Genomic DNA, 22,518 nt, shown 5'->3' with positions numbered 1-22,518 from the left:
AGTTGTGCTCCTCTGGAGACTGCAGGATTGCTGCAGCAGCAATAGGTTGTGGCCGGCATCTGACCTGCATCCCTCAAACAGCTCTGTGCCTCTTCCCTTTGCAAAACCTAGCACCCCACTGGGCCCGTGAAGCTTGCGTAGCACAGGGTTGTTTCATCAGCTCTATATTCCATGCAGGAATGCCTTCCCCAAGGCTAAATTCTGTCTGCCTTCTGTTCCAGGCCAGGAGCAGATACAGGGATAGCAGTGGATGCAGGGCAATGCTCCAGTCTAGTGGAAAACAAGCTCTAGTATGCAAAATAGTAAACTGTGTTTTTCTATTTCATCTGCCCAGGCTCAAACAGTGACCAAAGATCATTATGGCCTGAGTAAATTTACAGCAAAATTGTTGTTTGATGATGAATAGAGATGTTATTTTAAATGTGTGGAACTAATTCCCTATATATATTCTCTCTATGGTTTTGGTATTTTAAAAATCCTCAATGAATCCTAAGTGTGTTGTTTCTGAACCCAATCCACAGCCACTCATGACAATCTGAATATTAACACTGACACACTGAAACCTACTGATTTATTTATTCCTAAGAAAATAATGTGTGTCTGTGTTTGATGACAGTGAGGAGAGCAACTCACCATTTTCTCTTACTCCCTGTCACCTTGGTGTTTGATTAATGCAGGTGAGGCTTGACCTTTCAGCCCTGGTATGGCCTTCTTAAATAGGTTCACAATTAATGTGCTGCTTCAGAACAGGGCTTTTTTATTATTATTGCACATAAACTCAGGGTGGAATGCAGCTGAGATTTTTGAAGCATATTCACCAAAGTTATAAAAAGCCACACAGACTACATGCCCCAGTTTGGGTATAAAAGAAATGGCCAGTAAAATATTTCAGTGGAGCATCCCTGCAATCCTGTGATTAGGCTGACTTCCATAGCTACAAAATCCTTCAGTGTGGTTTTCCTATTTTTGTAACAAAACAACTCGACTTTTCTGGCTTATGTGGCTGTTGCACATCTCTGCTGTATTTCTGCCTTTTTGATTCACTCTTGGAAATTTATACTTCCTGCAATTTCTTCCAAGAGAAAATAGATGTGATAAGGGGGTGATCCTGTTGGCTTATCTTCAGCTCCTTTTGCTTATCCATGTATTTACTATTTTCAGAAGAAATAGAAAAAGTAACCAGCTAGAGCAGTGGGGTGATTTCCAGATTAGTTTTAGCCCACACCAAAACATCTACAACCCTTGAGCTGAAGGCTCTTGCATCACCAATTTCCATTTCTTCGCAGCTGGCCATATGCAATGGGAAGGTTCGTAAGTAGGTTTTTATTGTAGCTGCCTTTGTTCCCTGATGCAGAAAGCATGTCAGAAAAATAAGACAAGGTTATCAAAGCACATGACAGGGCTAGCTTATGCAGACACCAGTGGCTAGCCCTAAGAAGGAAATTGTGGGGTAAGTACAGGTGGCCTTTGAGCTATGATAGGAGGCTCTTCACCCAGTGACCCTCTTACCTCCTTGGTCAGCATAGCCCCTGAAGGTGGTGTCTGAGAGTTGGGTCTTTGCAGACAGACTGCAAACTAAAGTGAAGGTGGCAGAAATGTTTTAAAATATATTGTTTATTTACAAAATAGTTTTAAATTTATTTTTTAAAAAACCACATTATCATATGATCTTTAATTATATTTTTTATTTTGGAAAGTCAAATTTGGAAAAAGTTCTAATGACTAAAACATAGTAGCATTTAATTTCAGGTGAGGAGGAGTATTTATTTTTGCCTTTTTTTCCCCTTCATTACCATAATAGAGGAAGAAAGGAAACACAGATTGACCTAAAAATCACAAAAACATAATTGTTTAGGTATTTTTCACTTATATTATCAAAACAAAATTATATTTGTTTAGCTCTAGCTTATCCCATATTTCACAATGAGTCCTTGGGTACCTTTCAATAACCTTTGACTTTTATGCTTCAGTGTTCCCACTGAGAAGAAACAGAACAGTTTATTGTTTGGCAGGTGGGATGGTTTGGAGTCAGTTATGCTGGAAGAATATTTTGAAGACAAATGAACGGTGCAGCTGGGAGAAGACTTCTGAAGGGAAGACCGTGGGGACATGCTGACGTATCCCCTCCCTGCTGCTAAAGCTGTGTGTTCCCCTTTATGTCAGAGGGATATTTCTTTTAATGCTGAGAACAAACAACATTCAATTTAATTTTTTTTTAAAAGAGATATACATTTTAAAATTACTCTGCAAAGCTGCAGTTGTGTGGAGCAGTGGGGAAGAGGAGCCGAGACGGTTGTAGCATTTGTTCTCTCTCCTCCTTAGACATCCTTTGCAACCTGTGGTAAATTGCTTAATCTCATCACCTTAAGCTTCTGTTTGTTAAAATGTGGATAACGTTGTCACACTTCACATGAGGTAAGAAATTGAATTTATTCATATCTGCAGAGTGTTTTGAAATTCATATAAATTAGGTGTTATAAAAATGCAAAGTATTCTTTCTTGATAGCAATTTAAATATGAAAACAGCATTACAATTTAGCTCTCTACCTTTTCCCTTTACAAAGAGGAGCCTTTCCTGCAGAGATTTGGTTCATCCTAACTGAGGTGTTTGCACTGGAGCACCTCCAGTCCTGCAAAATATTTTCTTATGAGATTGATATTGGTGAAACTGTTACCTGGCTTGGCTGTGTTGGCATATGGCTAGGAACTCAGGTGCTGCTTCACTTACAGTAGAGACAGCCTAAGTGCATTGCACCTTCCTATAATTTTTCATGTATTTCCCCCTTTCTGTTTTGCATTTCAAAGGTCAGCACATCAGTTTGGCAGAGAGTGTCTAACTGTTGTCCAGACAGATGGGTTAAGACTTCTAATGTTTATTTTTAGTTTTATTCTTCCAGCTTAAAGAAATGGTTGGTAGGGAAATAGATGACCTGATAAAATTTTGTTGGGTAAGTTTATGATTTTATATTCCCTTACAAAGTGATCTTGGGACATATAGCTGTTACTCCGGCATAAAGAGGAATTTAAATTCAAGCTTTACTCAGTCACCTGTCATTAGGCTCTTAGCAGCGATAGAGTCTTGCTGCAGAGTGGCGTTTTTACCTTATTTCATCATTATTTAAGAGGGATGAATAGCATGCCTTCCGGTAAAGACAGGAATAGCTGTGAAAATGCATGACTGTAGCCCAATAGATAAAGCCTTTTCTGCAGGAAGAGGCCAGCAGGTCTCTTGTTGCTTCTGCCCTTCACAGAGATGGGAGGGTTGGCGTGTACCTTGGATTCTTCCTTTTCTTCATGTACCAAGTCGCTTCTTTCTTTCTGTCCCTTTGAATTTTGTGGTGTTTCTCAGGCACTTGTTCTGTTTCAAGAGAAAATGCACCGAGGGACCCAGTTTAGACTATTGTATTGACCAACAGTGAATAAGCAGAAGGTTTGAACTGCTTCTGGTAGGTGAAAGTTAAGCCTGAAATCCTTCACCTGCTGCCAATAAGTTATTATTGCAAAGATGCATATTTCTTTCTCTTCCGCTGTGTTTCTGCTCCTCTACTTTGCACTTAATTGGGTGTTGTGATCTTGTGTCAGGTGTGCACTGAGCTACTCCCAGGATATAAGTGCAGTGGCACGTAGTTAAAGAATTCTAACTAGCCTTATGCAGTACAAGTGCTGTGGTGCTCAGGTTGGCCAATATTTCAGTGCCTGCAGTCACGTGCAATAACAAAATGTCTTGTAACGCAGTATGATTTTCATAATAGTTTTAGGCAATTTTAGATGCTTTGGCATATGAGTGTCCGGGCAGGAGGTTTCTCAACCTGGCGTGTAGGACTTACCAAGACAGCTAAAATCTGAATGGCTCTTCTGTTTGTAGGTCTTCAGTCATTCTGCGTGAGGAAATAGTATGTATGTATGTTCATACAAATTGCGGGTGCAAACTGAGAAAGTGTATGCTTTTGCATGTAACCACTAGGTATGTGGCTCCTAAAGTCAGCTGCTGAGTCTCAAAGGTAGGTAGTGTGAAGAACTTGACCCTCATAGTGTCTATCACCAGTATCCCACCCTCACACAGGGTGGCACATGTAAAAATATTGAAGCAGCAAGATGAGTTTTGCTTTTAGGGTTGTGGATTGACGGAGGCTGATTTACAGCTCGTCAAGAGTTTTGTGTGATCTGTACTAGGCTTTGAATAAAAGCCAAGCACTGAATACGATACAGAGAAAAATGCCATTATCCAAACTTAGTCAGGTGTGCTTCATGCAAATTTTCACTGAAGTCTATTACATTTTAAACCATATGGTAATTCACATTAGTCTTAAAACATGTAATTGTAAAAATGCTGGAAATGAAATATTTCTTTTAAAAAAACATAATTGGAAAATATCACAGTAAAACAGGTATTAAAACTAAAGATGAACTTCCTGTAACTTACAGGCTATGATAAAGAGGAAGTACTGTATACCATCTGAAATCAACTGTTCCATTAAAAATGTTAATGCCTACTTCATACCATGTGATAAAACATCTCAAACTTCAAACTCATCAGTAGTATATCTGCTTGAAGCAAAGCCAGTTTTATCTAGTGAAAAAACATGTCAGATATTGTGGAGTGGGGGTAGATTTTTGTGATGTCTTATACTGGGCAACTTGTGAATCTGGGAGGGTCTGTTTTCCAAGTAATAAAATCCTTTCCTAGCCAGTAGTTTTGATGGTCTTTTAAGGACTGAAGGCCTTTGAATCTTAGCTCACTGCAGCTGAAGCAAGCATGAATGTTGCACAATGTACGTAAGCATTTGGTGCATCCTCAATCTATTGGAAAAAATTTTGCGGGGCATTGCTTTTTGAGTGGCACACCTTCACTCAAGCTGCGCATTTGAAGAGTCAGCCATGGCAAGCTTCCTTTTTTCTGAATCTCAGTCTATCAAAGGAAATAGAAGTAGAAGAGTTTCACTGTGGGAAGGAGATTTCCTGCTGATATAACCTAACAATGCTCTTTCTGATTTCTGTAGCTTCAATGAGAAACAGCTACAATAATGCTGGCAGCTGAGGGACTGGTAAAAGCACTTGCTCTTGAACATTAGGTATGGTCTGAAGAAAGTTTCAGTAAGATCTTAAAAATGCTGTACCTCACACTCCTCCACTTCCCGCCCCGCCCTCTCCCCCCCCCCCTTTTTTTTTTTTTAAAAGGTATTCTGAAAATCCTGCTTTCATTAAATGTCTTTAGCACACCTAGTGTTAATTCTGGCCCTAAATCACTTGCCAGTAGGAAAGCTTCATCTCTAAAATTATCAACAAATGCTGTACAGCAGAAGTACAGGATCCAACACAGAACTTTCTCTTTTATTTTATAAAAGCATGTATGCAATTGTGGGCAAATGTGATCAGCGAGAGTTTTGACTTGATTCTATGCAAATTTAATTACTGATCCCTTCTGGTGTGATAGCTTAATTTTGGTATACCTCAAGTTGTTTGTATAGCCTTCATCCCAGTATATAGTATTCTTGGCCACACAGGCAGGCAGTATAGGCTATAACGGGATTAATAAGGATTTTCCATCGTACAAGAATTGTCAACTCTCTGTATGGGCGCATCAAAGCAGAAAAGAAACCCAGCTGGGTTAAGCCAACATGCTCGCATATCAAACCCTGTGGTCTTCACCTGTCTAACTCTTTCTAGTGTTCATTTACATAATTATGTCAAAGCAAAAACTGACTTTCACTCACAAGCAATTTGAACATTAATTGTACATGAATGAAATCTTTTAATTCTTTCTTTTGTGACTAGAGAGATTAGTTGGTAAGGCATAAATGAACAGTGATTAGAAAATTGAGCAAAATGGGGGATTTACTGGTGGAGGGAAAGTGTGGAAATAGGTATGTCTCTGGCCAGCTTTCACTCTTCTTTGGTCCATGAGGTTAATGACTATAAGCTAGAGATTTGCTTTGGGCTACTGAAATTGCAGGCAGAAGTCTCAAGTGAAAGAAAGGACAGAAAGGGAATCCTTTTCAAGCGAAACTGCTCCTTTATTTAAGTCAATGCCAGAAGAGACATCTTTGTTCAGTGGCTGGAATATATTATTCTTTTCAAAAGGCCAGCTGAAAAAGATTCAATAGATAAGCTAATTTTAAATCAAAAGCTGTGTGATAACACATTAATCTCCCCTTTTCTGACACTATCCACCCAGGAAAAAGAAAAATACACAGGCTTGGGCTGACATAAGGAATTTGACCTACCTGCCTAAGTTACAAGGAGGGAGAACGCCCATATATGTCTGAGGGCAAGATTGTCAGGGGAAGCTGTGAAGAAACTGAAGTACTGAGCCCCTGTAAGGTTCCACAAAGCGGTAACAAATGTATTTCAAACAAAGCTGCAGTTAAAAGAAGCACCATGAGTCTGTACGCCTTTATATTTCTAAAATCAACCTTCCCCAGACAGTGCTTTCCTTATTGATTGAAATTAGTTTCTTCACATCTACTTTCTTTCGTCTGGTCCTCAGTAAGGGAAATGGCATGTATTGTGTGAAATCTTCACAGCCATCCACATTGTATAGTTGGGAATCACTCTTGAAGGTGGGTTGATTATTGTTTCTCTCTTTTTAGGCAGTTCTTATTCAAACATTAATTTCCAGGGTTTACAGACCACAACATACCCTGTTTGCCATCTCTGGACATAACCTGCACTGTGCATGACTCAAACACAATTGGAGCTCTGTACCTGTCAGTTGAATAAATCACACTACATAAAGGCAGTGTGTCTCTCAAAACTGATCAACCCAATTGGCTTAAAAGCAAAGAAGCCAAACAAAAGCATTCAGGTCTGCTGAAGTTGCACTTGTGGTACAGCGATGTGTCTCACTGGCTTCACTTGGATCAACAACCCACAGAAGTGTCTCAGTTTCTTGAGAGTGCCTTACTCTGGCTCCTGGCCAAAGAGATCTGAAAGGCGTATTATTTTGAAACACGTAATATCCTTTCTTGTTTCCTGCAAAATAAATTAGATTTTTCTCCTGAATCTGAGTAGATTACCCATATGATCAAAGCACTTGTTTTTTGGGTTTTTTTGATCTTGCCTTTCTAGCATCCAGACTGAGAGGCAGGAAGGGCAGTTGTGAAGATGAAGTTGGTGAGGTGCTGTTGCTTTGAAGGGAGGATCAGGGACATGGTTCAGGAAGTTGGAGGCAGATAAATTATAGAATTCTACTTCTGACTGCTTTTGTTAAGCTGCAATTTGTATGTGGCATTGGGCACATTGTTTCTTATTCCTTGTCAGTTATTCCTAATGTGGGAATGGATGTAGCCGGAACCCCTTCCCAGGAGGTGTGGCAGGAAATGTCTTTTTAAACACCTCTTTCTATATTCTTTAAAAAATGGTAGCTACCTCTTGGTTTCTTTATGTTTTTGGTTAATATCTCTGCCGCTTAAGCTCAGCCACGTTTGTAAAGCAGAACAGTAATTCCAAATTTAATGCAGGCATTACAAAACAGTGTGTTTGTGACTCCGTAGTGTTATGCCTCAGATCTCCATTGCAGCTTTCCTTATAAGACCCTGACTTGCTTTTTTATGAAAGATGAACCAATGAAGCTGTTACAGAAACAGATCACCTATGAAACAGTTTCCAGCAAACAGCATCTAAGAAAATTTGCAAGCACAAGCAGTGCTTAACGCAATCAACTGAATTGTTTCAGCGTCTGAAAACATATTATCTCTTATTAATGCCCTAAGCTCACTAGATGTTGTTTGTGTATTTATTTCCACAGTATAAAAATAAGAAATCCTTTCTTCCAAAAAAGAGCTGTTAGACTTTTTGCTCCTTGTCTTAGTTTGAGCAATAACTAGTAGTCATAATCAAATGTTTATCTGAGCCGTATACCCAACTCCTGAATGTCGGCTGCCCAGAACTAGGATGAAATCCTGTCCAAGGTGATATACTTTTCTAAAGATCTATAGCATGTAAGATGCAGTGCTAGTATATAGCATTAATCAGGATGTCACAGCTTCCAAAATGAGCTCCTGTCAAGGAGCATATATTGGTGCTCTGGCTGGTAATGGCCTTGCTAATTTACGACAGACTACCATGTCTGTAATAATAAAAAATCTCTTTCTTGTGCTCTTTTGATATTTTCCCATTGATGCATGTCATTTTTTGAACAGGATAAAACACCTCTGTCATAACATATGATATCTCTGTTCTGTAAATGCAGAATATGCTGTTATATAGAAGGAAAATGTTATACTGTGCTGTGTAGGCAAGATAATATAAACAGCTTTGTACTGTGTTTGTTCTTGAGTAACGGCATCATTTATCCAGCCAACGCTTCCCCACCTCTGTTTTGAAAAAGCCTTTTTAGGGAAACATACATAAGGTTTAGTTCATTTAAAAATGAGTTTCTGACTTCTAAAGTGCAGAAGGTTTAGTTTCAAATCAGTAAATTGATCTATTGGTAAAATCACCACTTTACAAATCACAAATAACAGATTATAGTAATGGCTTGTTGGTAATGAATCTCTCTTGGAAAGAACTCTCTGTTTGAATCCTTAAGCTTACCTTGTTCTCAGTGTAGACTTATCCATTTTATGAGTGGAGCCTTTTTTATCAGTGAAACAATTACAGGAAGCCCTTTGAGTGGTCTGTTTCTGAAAGTATAATTCATTATGCCTAAGCAGAAGGTATTTAATATAGTTTATTTCCAGTAGGCTCTACTGCTTGTAATTTGAGTGCTAGCTTTTTGGGCAGATTTTGAGAAACAGAGGATACTAGTTTTGCAAAGTCAAGAACTAGGTATTGCATAATATATGGAATTTTACATTTATATAATCATAGTGTATATATTTGCAGAGTGCAAGAAGAAAATTGCCATCCAAGTTGAACACTATAGGATGGTTAGAAGAGGCTAAGATATAAACTATTGATTTATCTCATCTATTTTTAAGATAAATCAAAGGGTAGTCCTTGAGAATTCTTGCCCAAAAAATTGTGTGGCTTTTGAAGGCTATTTCAGCACTGGGGGGAGTGCAGTTGGATGGGCCAGTGTTGCTTCCTGTCAAAATGCAGAGCAGCTCTGAAATTCGAGCATGCTCAAATGCTTGGCTCTCAGCCCTCAGGTTAAAAAAGTCCCTGAAGTACACCAGCCAGCTCATGCCAGCTTCTGCTCTCAGTTTAGGAGATCAAAAATACTCAATACTGAAAAATGATATCAAAGAGGATTTTCATGTTGGATATTCTTGAATTTTCACAGATGTGTAGTGCCTCACTATCTATATATAATGTTACAAAATGCGTAAAGATAGTGACACAGGATGCTCATAATAAGTTGTTACAGCCACAAGTTACTGGTGGAATCTCAAATTTCCTGATCTTACTGACCCGCTTAATTGCAGCATTACTCTTTGTCAAAGGCTTGGAAAATGTCCTGTCCACTGGGATGTGGGTGCATGCCCAGATATTCAGATGCTTTTCTTCACATCTTCCTTTCCTCCTTCTTTGTTGTCTAAATACAGTTAGCAGTTCTTTAACCTATTGGGGAAGTTTCTGGGCACTACTTCCAGCCCCCATGCCACAAAGACTTTTTTTATGTCCCTTCGCCATACAACTGATGAGTGCAATGCTGAAGGGATGGGTGTGTCCATCTCACCAGAGGTGGTGCCCTCTGCAACATATCCTCGTGGTGTGCTCCACCTGGTCTGGAAAACCTCAGAAAATCTCTACTGAGTTTTTTGATCTGTCACTAGCATGGACTCCCCAGGGAAACTGGCTGAAAGGAAAATAAGGTTTTTCCAGCAAAAGGATAGAGACAGTAAGTGAAAAGATTCAAGGATTCATAAGCAGTTTGAATAAATTGTTGTCTGAAATACAGGGTCATTCTTCTGTCTGCCTACCTTTCTGTGACATTTTCCATCAATATTGTATTACGGAACTATTTGAAAGTCATCAGAATTTTTAGGATGTCATCTAATAAACCACTCTAAAGAAGTGAGAATTTCCTAAAGTTTTCCTTCTGATCAGAGGTCTTTAAAATAATACTGCATAGCTTTGGGAAATTGGCCCTTTGAAATACCAAATACCAATATTTCTTGTGTATCTGTTTGGGCATATGATCTACATTTTGAATCATTACATTGAATCCTTGGCAACTCTAATTTTCTACTGTACTGATGACTTCATCTTTGACTCCAAAGATGAGATCCAAAAAAAGGTTGAAAGAATAAGAGGAATATTTTTGGTGATCAAATAAATATCACCAGTTTAATTTTTTATTTTTTTTAAGTAAATGGAGAAGTAAGTATAGAAGTATAAAACATAAACAGCTTCTTAAGAAGAAAAGTACAGGATATATTTTTCTAATCAGAAGAGGAAAGCATAACAAGAAGTAAGGGTGGAGAGCTAAAGGCAAGTAAATTCAAAAGATTTAGTGATGGTGATATGTTAAATCAGCAGTGACATAAGCCAGGTAGCTAACTCCCCTGAACCCCCTTCATCGCTCCTTTTGTGCTGAGCATAACATTCTATGGCATGGGATATCACTTTGGTTGGTTTGGGTCATCTGCCTGATGTGCCCCCTCTCAACCTCTTGCACGTGTTCGAACCTGTTCACTGAGGGAGCAGAGTGAGAACCAGAGGAGGCCTTGATGCTGTGCAAGCACTGTTCAGCAATAGTTAAAACATTAGTGTGTTACAGCATTGTTTCAGTCACAAACCTAAGACAGCACCATAGGAGCTGCTGTGAAGAAAATTAACCCCATCCCAGCCAGATCCAGTACAGCTAGGCTAAAAAAAAAGTCATATGAAAGCTAGTTGTTTTTTTTTTTCCCCAGAAAAGTAGTGCAGGTGAAAAATAGGAAAGGCCATTATCATAGCAGTCCAATAGATCCAATGCCCTGCAGGAAGCTTAGGTTAGCAACAGTAGGTGGAAGTTAGTAGAGTACAACGGTCACCTATCCTGGAATGTCCATTATTTTACTGACCTTAATATAGGAGACCTGAATTCAAGAGAGTCATTTGGAAACTCTTCAAACCCTAGTGGTACTGCATTACTGACTCTTGTGCAATGAAAGTTGCCTTTGGAACCTGAAAAAAATCTTCTGTGAAACAAGGTCCAATGAAACTGATATATTTCTGATGGCAAGGGTGGTAGTGGTTTATTGAGCCTTTTCTGGTGTAAAATGACATAGTCGAACGTAAAACTTCACTTGCTGCAATAAAAGGTTCTGCTAGATGATCTATGTTAGCTTAAAGGTGGTATCCTTGGGATGGTTCTTGCACCTTTTTATTCCAAAAGTAACATTTACTACCGTCTTTGGGTTTTTTCTTAATATTTATAGATCTTCATCTTTATATATAAGGGATAGACACGCACACTTATGCATCCTCTATATTGTATGTTGACCTATAGTCAGCAAGAGATGTTGTTTTTATGAGTCCCTAAAGGTATCAGCAGGAGGAGCAAAATTTATTTTTCTACAGCTAGTACAGAAGATAGCTCATGTCACTGTTTCTAGTAATACACACAGACACACACGCACATATTTATAGGTAATCAATCATAACTTCAATGAAATTACACCGTAATGGCTATAAGAAATGTAATTCTGGAAATATTATTCACAGGCGTCCAGGAGACAAGGAGCCTCCTGAAGCTGGGTGATGCAAGAGACTACTTCTGTCTGAAGTAAAACTTCCTAACCTCCTTTTATCATTATAAGAACTATCCTTATCAACAAAACATGCCGTGCATTTGTGGAAAGCTCATATTTTTTAATGTGAAAATAACTCTCATATAATAATGGTATATAAATGGAAGGTTGTTATTACTCATAGAGATAAGAGTTAAGAAGGCTTGAGTATGAAAACAACAGATTACTTTTAAAGTAGTTTTAATTATGAAGTAGAAAGCATACTGCATAATGAAAGGAATTTGCTGGAAATACTGTAGACTTCAAAGGCATAACTTTTTTTTTTCTCCAATAAGCTATTTGTAAAATTTATTTAATAAGTCCACCAAACTTTTACTGGGAAAAATGGATGTCAACTAATGTCATTATTAAGATGCTCCTGGAAGGTAAGCGTGGAACTGACCTCACTCTGACCAGTGGAGAAGAGGCTTGAAGGGCTTTAGTGAGACTGCAGGGTGAAGCAGTAGTGAGAGAAAGAAGCACTGACATACTGACTAGTGCTTGATTTTTAGCACCTAGGAGGCCTGACTGCTATTCTGGCTTTGCTTTAGATTTCCCAGGTAATCAGTTGTTGGATGATGCATGTGGGCTGTCCAAGAAAGGAGATTAGGGCAACTTCTTTCATGTGAGTTCTCAAGTATGAAGTTGCACTCCTTGCTCTGCTTTTCAAACCTTGATTTATTTTCACTCTGCTGCACCTCCTAGCTCCTTATTCAGCGCACTGCATAGGGCATTTTTCCCTTGGTAGGTATAGAGTGAAGCACTCCCCTAGCAGAGGAGCAAGAATGAGCCAAGAGCTGTCCTTTCCTCACTGTGAATTCCCAACACTATGTTATTACTTATGCAAGGGGAGTAAGGACAGCATCACCATCATCTCTTCCACTCGGCTGTGGTTCACTATGAAACCAAAAGAACGAACATCATATTACCTTGAGCAAACGGAATAGGTAGGTGCCTTACAAGGAAGACTGCTGTGACTGGTAGACTATGTCATTTCAAGATGCCTCATGTTATGGAACCTGCAGCATGACAAGGATTGACACCATTTTCTTTCTAGTAGCTGGTATAGTGCTGTGTTTTGGATTTAGTATGAGAATAATGTTGCTAACACACTGATGTTTTATTTGTTGCTAAGCAGTGCTTACACTAGTCAAGGACTTTTTCAGCTCCCTGTGCTCTGCCGGGTGCGCAAGAAGATGGGAGGGGACACGGCTGGGACAGCTGGCCCAAACTGGCCAAAGGGATATTCCATACCATATGATGTCATGCCCAGTATATTAACTGGGGGGAGTTGGCCAGGGGGAGCAGCAATCGTGGCTCAGGGACATATTATTAATATTGCAATATTATTAATATTTCTGACAGGGGCTAAACCATGAGACACCACTTTTGGCATACTTCTGCTGGTGAACTTTTGGCAGTCATATGATAAATCTGCAGACTTCAGGTTGTTTTTAGTGTCAGTGGAATCATGAAATCTGCTGATTTCTGGGGTAGGGACCCTGAGTGCTGATTGTGCACTGTGATGCAGTCATTGGAACGTTAAAGATGTGTAAGTTCTTTATTGGACTTCATCCCTCGTTCCCAAAGGAAGCAGTGCATAGCCTTGCACGTTGTTTCGTTCTCTCTTTGCTGTATCCCACAGCTACTGATGGACATTCAGCTCATCACTGGTTAAAAGAATGTGAAGAAAAATGCCTTAAAGCAAAATGTATTGATCCACAGTACAATAATAAAATGCATGATAAGAAAGCACTGAAATATTTTTTTCTTCTTTCAAGTAAGTATTGTGCAGAGAAGGAAGGATTCAGATCAGTGATTAGAAAAAGGAATTCGTGGTAAACAAAGCTAAGTTTACTAAAGCTCTTCAGAAACAAATACACAGAGATTTCAAGCTATGAGTGGGTTGCACTGTTCCATCTCTGGATGAACAGGATGCCCAAAGACAAATACAGAGGCCAAATCCATAGTCACTTTAAAAGGAATGGAACATGAGTTGCAGACTTGCAGTCCATTTCTTTAGAGAACAGTGTCAGTGGGGGAAAATTGGAAGCACATTACCCAAGCCTATGAAATAGATATGTGGTAACAGTGGGAGATACAGCTTCAACTCCCTTTGATCAAAAGGGGAGAACCTGAATTTCATATTCTGTGCAAGCCCCCTTACCATTAGCAATGGGAAACAGCAGCAACCAACATCATCTGTGACAGTTCTGCAATCAAACCTCAAACAAATATCTGGTTTCAAACTATCATGTGAATATGGCATCAGCTATAAGCTAATTTCAGAAGTGAACAAATTTTTTTCCACAAACAACCTAATTGATGAAAATCACTTGTGTTTCACTAGATTCCACAGTCCTTAGTGAAGAAGAATAGACATTCCTAGCTAATGCTGTGCCCCCTCTTGTCCAGGCTTTTAGAGAGGCTGGGTATGAAGCTAGAAGCTAATCGATCTAATCCTTTGTGATGTCTGAATGATAGTTGTCTCTTGATAAGGAGCCCACAAGAGATCTGTACACTTCAGTATTCTTAAAATTCAATTTTGAGGACTTCACTGGGACTTATTCACGTAAGAGTTGCAGCTCTGCCTGCTCCTATTAAAGAACCAGACCTCCTCTGTCCACCCAGTTTGAGCAGCCTTGACAGGACTTGTGTGGAGTGGATAAGTTACTCAAATGTAGAGACCTCAGAAGCTTATGTAGGGCAACAAGGTACTTCAAAGGTCTGAGAGAGTCTCCTGTAACTGGGACTTTGAGGGTCATTTTTTTGCCTCTTCCTAGGTCTCAGCTAAACAGTAGTGATGCAATTCTAGACATGCTGTTTAAGTATTTTTCTACAAGCAAAAAGAAGTATTGTGAAACCTTGGAAGAACAGAAGATTCATTATTTTTCTTCAGCTGCAGTGCCTTGTGCTGGATTGTTTTGAACATTGTTTTGTTCCTAGCAGATCAATCCAAGACAATGGAGTGCCTTCATGCCAGTAAAGATCATCTGATTTTGTCTCTTCTGCTTAAGACATATGGAGTCTGAAAGGAACTGTATATGGGGATCAATAGTGGACCATTAAGAAGACGAAAATACGGTCCAGAAGTGGCAGCAATGGATTGGAACTTGAAAATCTCTTTTCTACTCCTGGCTCTGCCTGTGGCTGGGCAATTTACTTACTGTCACTCTGCCTTATTTCCATCACATGTAATATGACTATATGAGTGCTTTTGCACTGAGTATTAAGGTTATTCCCATGGTTGTGCAGTGCATGGAGAAATAGTGTGTTGTTTCATACCCAGCATTAAAGCAGCCCAGGAAGTAAAGCTTCTTGCATGCACTTAAGTTAGGTACTACATCCAGGATTAGGGGCTGCCATTTTCTGTGTAGAAATTACTGACCTGCTCAGGGCAAGCTGGTATATATCCGTGTGGCACTGCATTGAAAGGGAAACGTTAGATGGGATGTACAGGATATTAGTATATGTATAAACACCTTCCTCTCTCTTCCAGAGCAGTGTATATGGCATTTCATTTCCAATGAGAGGGACCTGTATTTTTAGTGGATGTCAATAGGTGAAACTTAGTGAAGCTCTGGTGATTTACAACCGCTGAATATTTGGGCCCATATTTTCTTCTGCCTAATCCTAATTAAATGTAAAGCAGTGGTTTTATTCTGTTTCCTCACTGAACACCGACTGATGCTGCAGTGCCTTATCTCTGATTTTATTGCTACTGGCCTTTTCTGCCAGCAACTCTTTTCCAGATAAATGTGGGGAATTTTTATTGACAGCTTATTTTAACAGATCTTACGATGAAGGATGTTTCTGTTGCAGAGGTAGAGAGCAGCTGTGAGATGGGTTTTACTGGCTATGATCCAATTTATCTGAGTTGTCTGTCTTGCTGTGACTCATCAAGTACTATAAAAAGTAGATGTGAAATGGGCAGGGGAAAAAAAAATCCAACAGACTCACCTCAGAGTAAAAAGGCACTTTATGTCATGGTGTCATGCATTAAAGCAGGCCAAGAAGAGCATACTCATGCTGCCAGTATTGCTTCTCTTTTAGGTAAAGATATGTGTGGTGAAGTTCCCGTCTAAAATAACAGATGAATTACCACATTGAGTTCAGGTGTGTATCTTGAAAAGGATAGTAGTCATAAAATCAAAGACAGACAACATTTGGAGCACTCGTTCTATCTAGGTCATAGTTTACACGTGCACTATATCTTCTTGACTAGAAAATGCCACAGTACAAGTTTGGGCCTATTGCCCCATTTTACATAGAGCCTTAATATGCAGAGACTGACTCACCAGCTGTATCTGATTGTAGGAGTCAATGATGATTTGCTTTCCCGCCCTTTGCTTTCTCCTCAGCTGTATGAAGGGAAAGGAGGTTATTTAAAGCCATGTATAGAATAGTCATGGATTTGTATTTGCAATAGATACAAGGTAGAAAAGAGAGGGACAGAAATAGGTCATTTTGGAAACTACAGCCTTTGTAAATATGTGGTCTTACAGGCAAGAATAATGAGTAGAAGAAAAGTGGTCAGTTTGACAGATGTGTTTTGTTAGCTGAGTTCAGATTAAATGATACCCTCAGCTGCACAGCCTTAAGAAACAGTACGTAGATGATAGTACATACAGCCTGCATATATAAATTTTTATATATACGTACAGGTGTGTATATAAAATGTAATATAAATTCTACATAAAAGTATTCTGTAGGGGTGGATTTTGCCAATGTTTATGAACTGCGCATATTACCCAATGACTCATTTCTGAGTGAGCTGAAATCCTATGATTTAACATTTCCAAAGGAACCAGCCTAATGTCTATTGGCATAATGAGAAAACATGAATTTATATGGACTTCACCTCAATCTCTAATCAATTAAATCTCGTCTGTGTTTTCTAGCTGGAGAAGGTTGCTGGTTGCTCTGGTGAAGAAAAAAGAGCAGATGAATGGTGTTCTAATGCACAGTATTTGCAGTAGAATAGATAACTTTAAATAACTAATTTCTTATATCTGCAAATTTTTTTTTTTTATGCTTTAAAAACTAAAGCTCCTCTTCTTTTTGACCTAATTGTTTGTTTTCTTCATCTCCATTTTCCATTAGCAGGAAACATGGGAGGAATCTGGAAAGACAATAGGCTTTTGGTGAATTTCTAAAATTTAAAAATGCATATCTTTTCAGATTTTACCTTAATTATATCCTAATCACTCATTTTAGGTGTTAATTCAAAGCCTATTCATTTTACTCTAATTAGTTTCAGGTAAGTCTTTAGTGAGTGTGATTATGCAAAAATATTTATCATATATCTTAAAATTTCTTCTATTACTTTAAAAAAATGCAGTATGAGTAGCTTTAAAAAGTCCTCCTTTTTTTTGTCATCTTTGACCCAAAATCTATTCCCTTCCCACAGCAGTATTAGATGTCCCAATATAAAGTGAAAACTAAATAATTTATCGAGCTTTAAAAAAAGATGCACAAACCCCCCAGTAATCAGAACACTAATTTCTTTTAGATTACAGTTTAAACTAGTATCTTCTGGAGTATGTTAGCTCAGTACGTAGGATTTGGAAGTTAATACTGGTTATTAACACCTGTGCTGTTTATTTTCTTCCAGTTTTAGTAGCATTTGGGAAAAAAAAAATCACACAAAAAACCCCACAACAAATAAAAGGTTGCATTATTCTGGTAGAAATAGGAATAAAATAATTTTTAAGGCCTCTCATTTGTTTCTAGGGACTTTTGTTTGCATCATGCTCTTGGGGGTTTGGGGTTTTCTTGCTACAAACTGTTAAACACTAGCAAAACATAAAGGTAGGTCAAGTTTCAGTCATATCTTACATCTGTCAGTAATCCATCTTTCATGATTTTAGTCACAGTGGGGTTTTTTTTGTCATCATGATTGCACCATTAAACAGGATTGTCTCACATAGTGACACCCTTCTAGGGTAGTTAAACTAAAATAAGCCTTTTCTATGATTAGATATGATTTTATTTATTTGTGTTTTAAATTTATAGAGTCTGTTCACCTGGAAACAGTACACAGTTCAGAGGTGCTTTGCCACACTTGATCCTTTTTAGTTTGTCATGGCTAAGCTGAAGTAGGTAACGGTGGATGTACTTAATCTCATGAAATGGCAGTAATGGTTTCTGATGAGTAATCTACAAAAAATAACTTCCTGAGGACAGAGTGGTACTAACAGTCACCGGTCTATTTGTTGCTTGAAAGTTATGAAGTGAGTTCCTCTGTGGAGGCAGAAATTCCTCATAAGTTGATAGCTGCGACCCAACTTAGTGTCCTTGAGTGATTTATAAACTGGGGAAAGAAGTAATTGTCCTTTTTAAATATTTGGAGAGGTGACACTTGAATTTGCAAGGTTTGTGAAGAAGTTGCTTAAGCATTGCTGTATGTCTGATTAATCCCCAAATTAATAACATTTATACTGAAATGGCTTCTTATATTAGTAATGGCACCAAATGACCTTGACATATTTATGCATAAAACAACTTACTATATATAGCGATGATATTAAGCAGTTTTTGCAATTTGCAATTAAGTACCTTAAAGAGGTTTGTTCCCTTATTGACTGTTTAAGCATTAAAGATTTCCTACAGCCTATTTTCCTACTTTCAACCGTTATCCTTGAATTTATGTGTTCAGACTGCTTGTAACACAAAGTAGGCTTTAATTAAAATATTCCTACAGTTGTCTGAGTTAGACTTAAATAACTTTTCCATAAGGAAAAAAAGGTTCCCGTTTTGTTTTTACGGTCTTGCAAAATCATGTGTGATGTATTGATTTCTGTAATCATACTGAGAAAAAGGTTTCTTCAGGAAGCTTTCTGTACCTACTTTTTAACTGTATGGAAGCAGAATTTTTTTAGGAGCCTCTTTAATTAGCCTGAACACATACTTCAGGGAGGAAAACTGTGCAATAAAAGTAGAAGTCCTTTAATGCTTATTTTGAAATTTGGTAAGGTCACAGACAAGTTTTTAAAGTCTGATCCTGCAGAGCATTAATTATAAGAACAGTTTAGTCGCCCTGTTTCTGTTGATGATGATGTCTGTGACAAAATGTAAAATGTAAGTATTAGCAGCAGAATCTGGACCTAAGCAAGTGGAAAACATTGAGAGAAGCAAAAACCTTACAAAATAATGCTTAGTGGAGGGATAAATTGACAGTACTTTTCTTCTTTAGTACTTGAATGTCAGTAGGAAGAAAAGTGTGGATATAGTGTAGCTAAGTATTTCACAAATGGTAACATGCCAGCCTGAAAGTTTTTTTTATCTCAAGTGGGGATTTTTAATCCCACAATATTGCTTCCATTCAATTGACTATGAAATACCACAGTTCCTCAAAATGAGATCCACACTGGCTATTATATCAGGCTTTTTTGACCCATTGAGGGGTCGTTTTACCTTTGAGTTTTATTTTGAATGAAACTTTAAAGGAGTTGAAGGAGGGAGAAATGGCTGGAGAAATGAAGCTTTCCTCCTGTTGCAGACCGTCTTTTTGGGGACTGCTGAGGTTCTGAGAAATGTCAAACTTCCTTTTCTTCAGCCACCCCTTCAGTATCTGAAACAAGTTGCTTACTGTCATCTTCCATTCAGACGACACTGTGTTCCATCAAATGTGTTCAGAGTTACTCTCATACCTCCAAGATTTTTTAAAATATGCTTTTATACCACAAAGTATACCTTCTTCTATTCAGTGAACTTTGAGGGAATGATCAGATCTATTTCAGGTAATTGGGGGATTAGGAACTTGCTAGAAGTAGATTTTGTTTATTTGCCTGGTTGTTTACTTATAGGAGTCTAAGACTGTTCAGATAAGCTGCAGTTCCAGTCTTGGCACATGTCAACTTTTAATTATTCTTCTCTTAAGTAAATTCTTTCTTAATCCCCTTGCACTATTCTGTATTCTTCATGTATTCTTTCAGGGTTGTAGAAACCTTACAATTTTTTCCTCTGCGTAGTCTGTTTTTCATCTCAGAATACCTTAAGATTTCATTGGATCTTAATGAACAGTTTGGACTGGTTTCATAACAGTGATAAATAATGCATGGAGCATTAATAAAGGGCTCTTCAGGCTTTCCTTCCCTCTGCGTCTTGGGAATATTCCATACCTTTTCTTGTAAATTAAATTATCTGCCCATCCATTCATGGTAAACTTACAAGGGTGTATGGCCAGAATAGAAGAGCTGACTAACACCGCTGATAAAATCTACAAGAACAAATGCAAATGACAGATAATCCTTTAAGAAAATCAAGCCCAACTAACTATATCAGAGGCTGTTAAAAGCAAGTAAAACTTTCCTTCCCTGTGAAGTCCCAAAATACAAGATAATAGAATAAACACATGGTATTGGTTAATACCCACCTGACCGGGAGATTTAAAAAGACATGAGTTGGGGTCCTGGGTGTCTCTGTCTAACTTTGAAAGCATAATTCCCCCATTTCCCATCTGAAATTGTGAAGGAAAATATGCGCTTCCTTATTAAAGTGCTCCTAGAGTTGAGTAATATTTGTGCAGTATTTTCACAATACGCTATTTTAGGCTCAAATATTGTCGGTATCTTGTGATTCTTATTGTTTCCATACTTTCACACCTCTGAGAATACAAAAATACAACTTCTGTCACATACCGAAATTTCAGTCTCTGTGTATCTGCTGACAGCATTGTATGAGGAGAAAAAGCATAATTTTTAGTACAGGTTGCCATTGTCACAGGAATAAGCATAGTTAATACTCACTTGGATAAATTATCGGGATCTTAAGTCATTTTGTTAGTATTCAAATGCCTGCTCATTTTATATTCTAATGTTTGTGGCAAATACATTGTTATGCCGTTAGGTTTCTTGTGTTAACAGAGGAGGGTGCATGCACAGCACGCACCTGCTCAGCCGCTGGCAGTCTCGGGAGGGTCTGCGATCACATACTCTCACAGAGCTCTTACTGTTGAGCCCCTACAACCCGTGCGCAAGCGGGGAGTGAAGATAGAGGGAGTACAGTAAAAAATGGGTTTATTGTTTTGCTAGTTTTTCTTCGTTTCTGAATTCATCAGCAAGTCGAATATCTTCTGGCACCAAGCCCCAGGTTTGTTATAAATCTTTAGTATGTGGTAAGAAGATTGGAACAATCCTAAAGCTTGATGTATTGTGGTGAATATCCAAATCTGCATGTGCCACTTCCCCATCCTCTGTGCTGGTCTCCTTTGAACGGTATTCAGCCTTCTTTCACCCAGGTTGTCAGGAGCTACTGTGGGCCAATGTAACATGGGTTTCTTCTTCCCATAGAACTGTTGATTTGTGAAACCAGGGAGATGTACATGCTTCTCCACATGGGTTTTGATCATTTTGTATTGGATCGCAGCTGCTGCTGCTTCACAGATGTTTTTTTCTGCAAAGTTTTTTTTTCATTTCTGTTTGGTCACTGTTATGATCCTTGCTCACTGAACAAGGAACACAAAGTGTCTCTTCTGTAAATAAGCAGTTCACACCCTGCCCTCTCACCCTGGGAGGAAAATTCTGCCTCCCCATGTACCTTGCAGGCAGGTTTCCTGTTTTATACCCACTCTTGTCCCTTGTTGGACATGACTGTGGGCTGAGCTTTTGTCCCCTTCATTTCCCCAGGGCCTAGTTCATAAAAGACTTCTGAAAGTGGCAGAGTGACTTGGGGCCTGAGTCATCAATTCCCTGCTACATGACCATGGTGACCAGCTTCAAAGCAGAGGAGAGATCAGTGTTGTGATTTTATTCCCAATTCACTTTTCCATTTTTGAGCAAATGTGGGTGCTGTTTTGTTCCTTTTTACCCTGGAAAAGGATTTGTCAATACATAATCATGCATCATCTCCCTCCAAAGCCTTGGAGGACAGTTTTGGTGCCTGTACCCCTGTGATTTTAGCAGCTACTGAGAGGCATAGTGGTTAACTGGAGATGATTGGAGGCAATTTCCCTCAGCGTGACATTTTGCTTTGTCATGCACTAGTAGAAAAGGTAAGGTTTTATAGGAATTTCACCAAAATGGAGATAGGAAGGTGCAAACAGGTTAAATACACCATTTTTACCAGATATTGTCCACTAGTTCTAAGGACAATTGTCCACTGAGATGCATAAGAATGCAGTATATATGCAGATCGGCGGGTGGGACAGCTGGGGCTGCAGAGAACAGAGAACCTCTTCTGTGTAGCATCTTATTTATTAGTATGCAGATATTTTAATCTGAGGGCATCCAGAGGTTGCTTTAGCTGTGATGAAATAGGGAGAAAGAAAAGGTTTCTCTGTGTGGAGAGTTTGATTATTCTGTTGCCTTTGGCCCTTGTTCTGAAAAATATATAATGCTTGGCATATTTTCATTTGCCATTAAGACAGCATGTACCTAAGGTTAAGTATGCAATTAGGTCTCCTCTAATAAATGTGCCCTTTGTCAACACATCCTTTCACTCTCTGGAATCTAATATAAGCATGTATTTTCCTAAAATTTGCAATGAATGACCTTTAACAGTTCAATAGATCAAATGATACTGCCTCTTCCTCCTGTCCAAAACCAGTTAAACACAATACGTTCAGTCAGCAAATTACTGGCTATGTAGCCATTTAGACCCTCAAAAGCATAACCTGTTCCTAGAGATTCTGTGTTGTTCATGCTCTTTTGGCAAGATAAATGTACAAAGGAGGTGATGGGCCAGGTGTCCTGCCTTCAGGAGGGCCAGGAGTCAGATTCCCAGCTGGGGTGAAATACTGGGAACTACACTCATTTCCATGAGCAGTGGAGCTGGCTCCGGCTCTCTGTGTTATAGTTTCTCTCTGTCTCTAACCTGTTCATAATGTGGCTTTTACTGTAGTTTCCAGGTCTTACAC

The 22,518-nt window shown here is 38.7% G+C and overlaps 1 protein-coding gene across 1 annotated transcript in view; it reads left to right on the top strand.

The window, feature by feature from the left end:
* GRID2 (glutamate ionotropic receptor delta type subunit 2) overlaps nt 1-22,518 on the top strand; it is a 738,061-nt gene that overhangs the window by 305,708 nt on the left and 409,835 nt on the right. The window lies entirely within an intron of this gene.

This window comes from Phalacrocorax aristotelis, chromosome 4 (assembly GCF_949628215.1).
Source record: "Phalacrocorax aristotelis chromosome 4, bGulAri2.1, whole genome shotgun sequence".
Classification (NCBI taxonomy): domain Eukaryota; kingdom Metazoa; phylum Chordata; class Aves; order Suliformes; family Phalacrocoracidae; genus Phalacrocorax; species Phalacrocorax aristotelis.
Note: the sequence above shows the minus strand (reverse complement) of the source record. Positions and strands in the feature narration are given on the sequence as shown.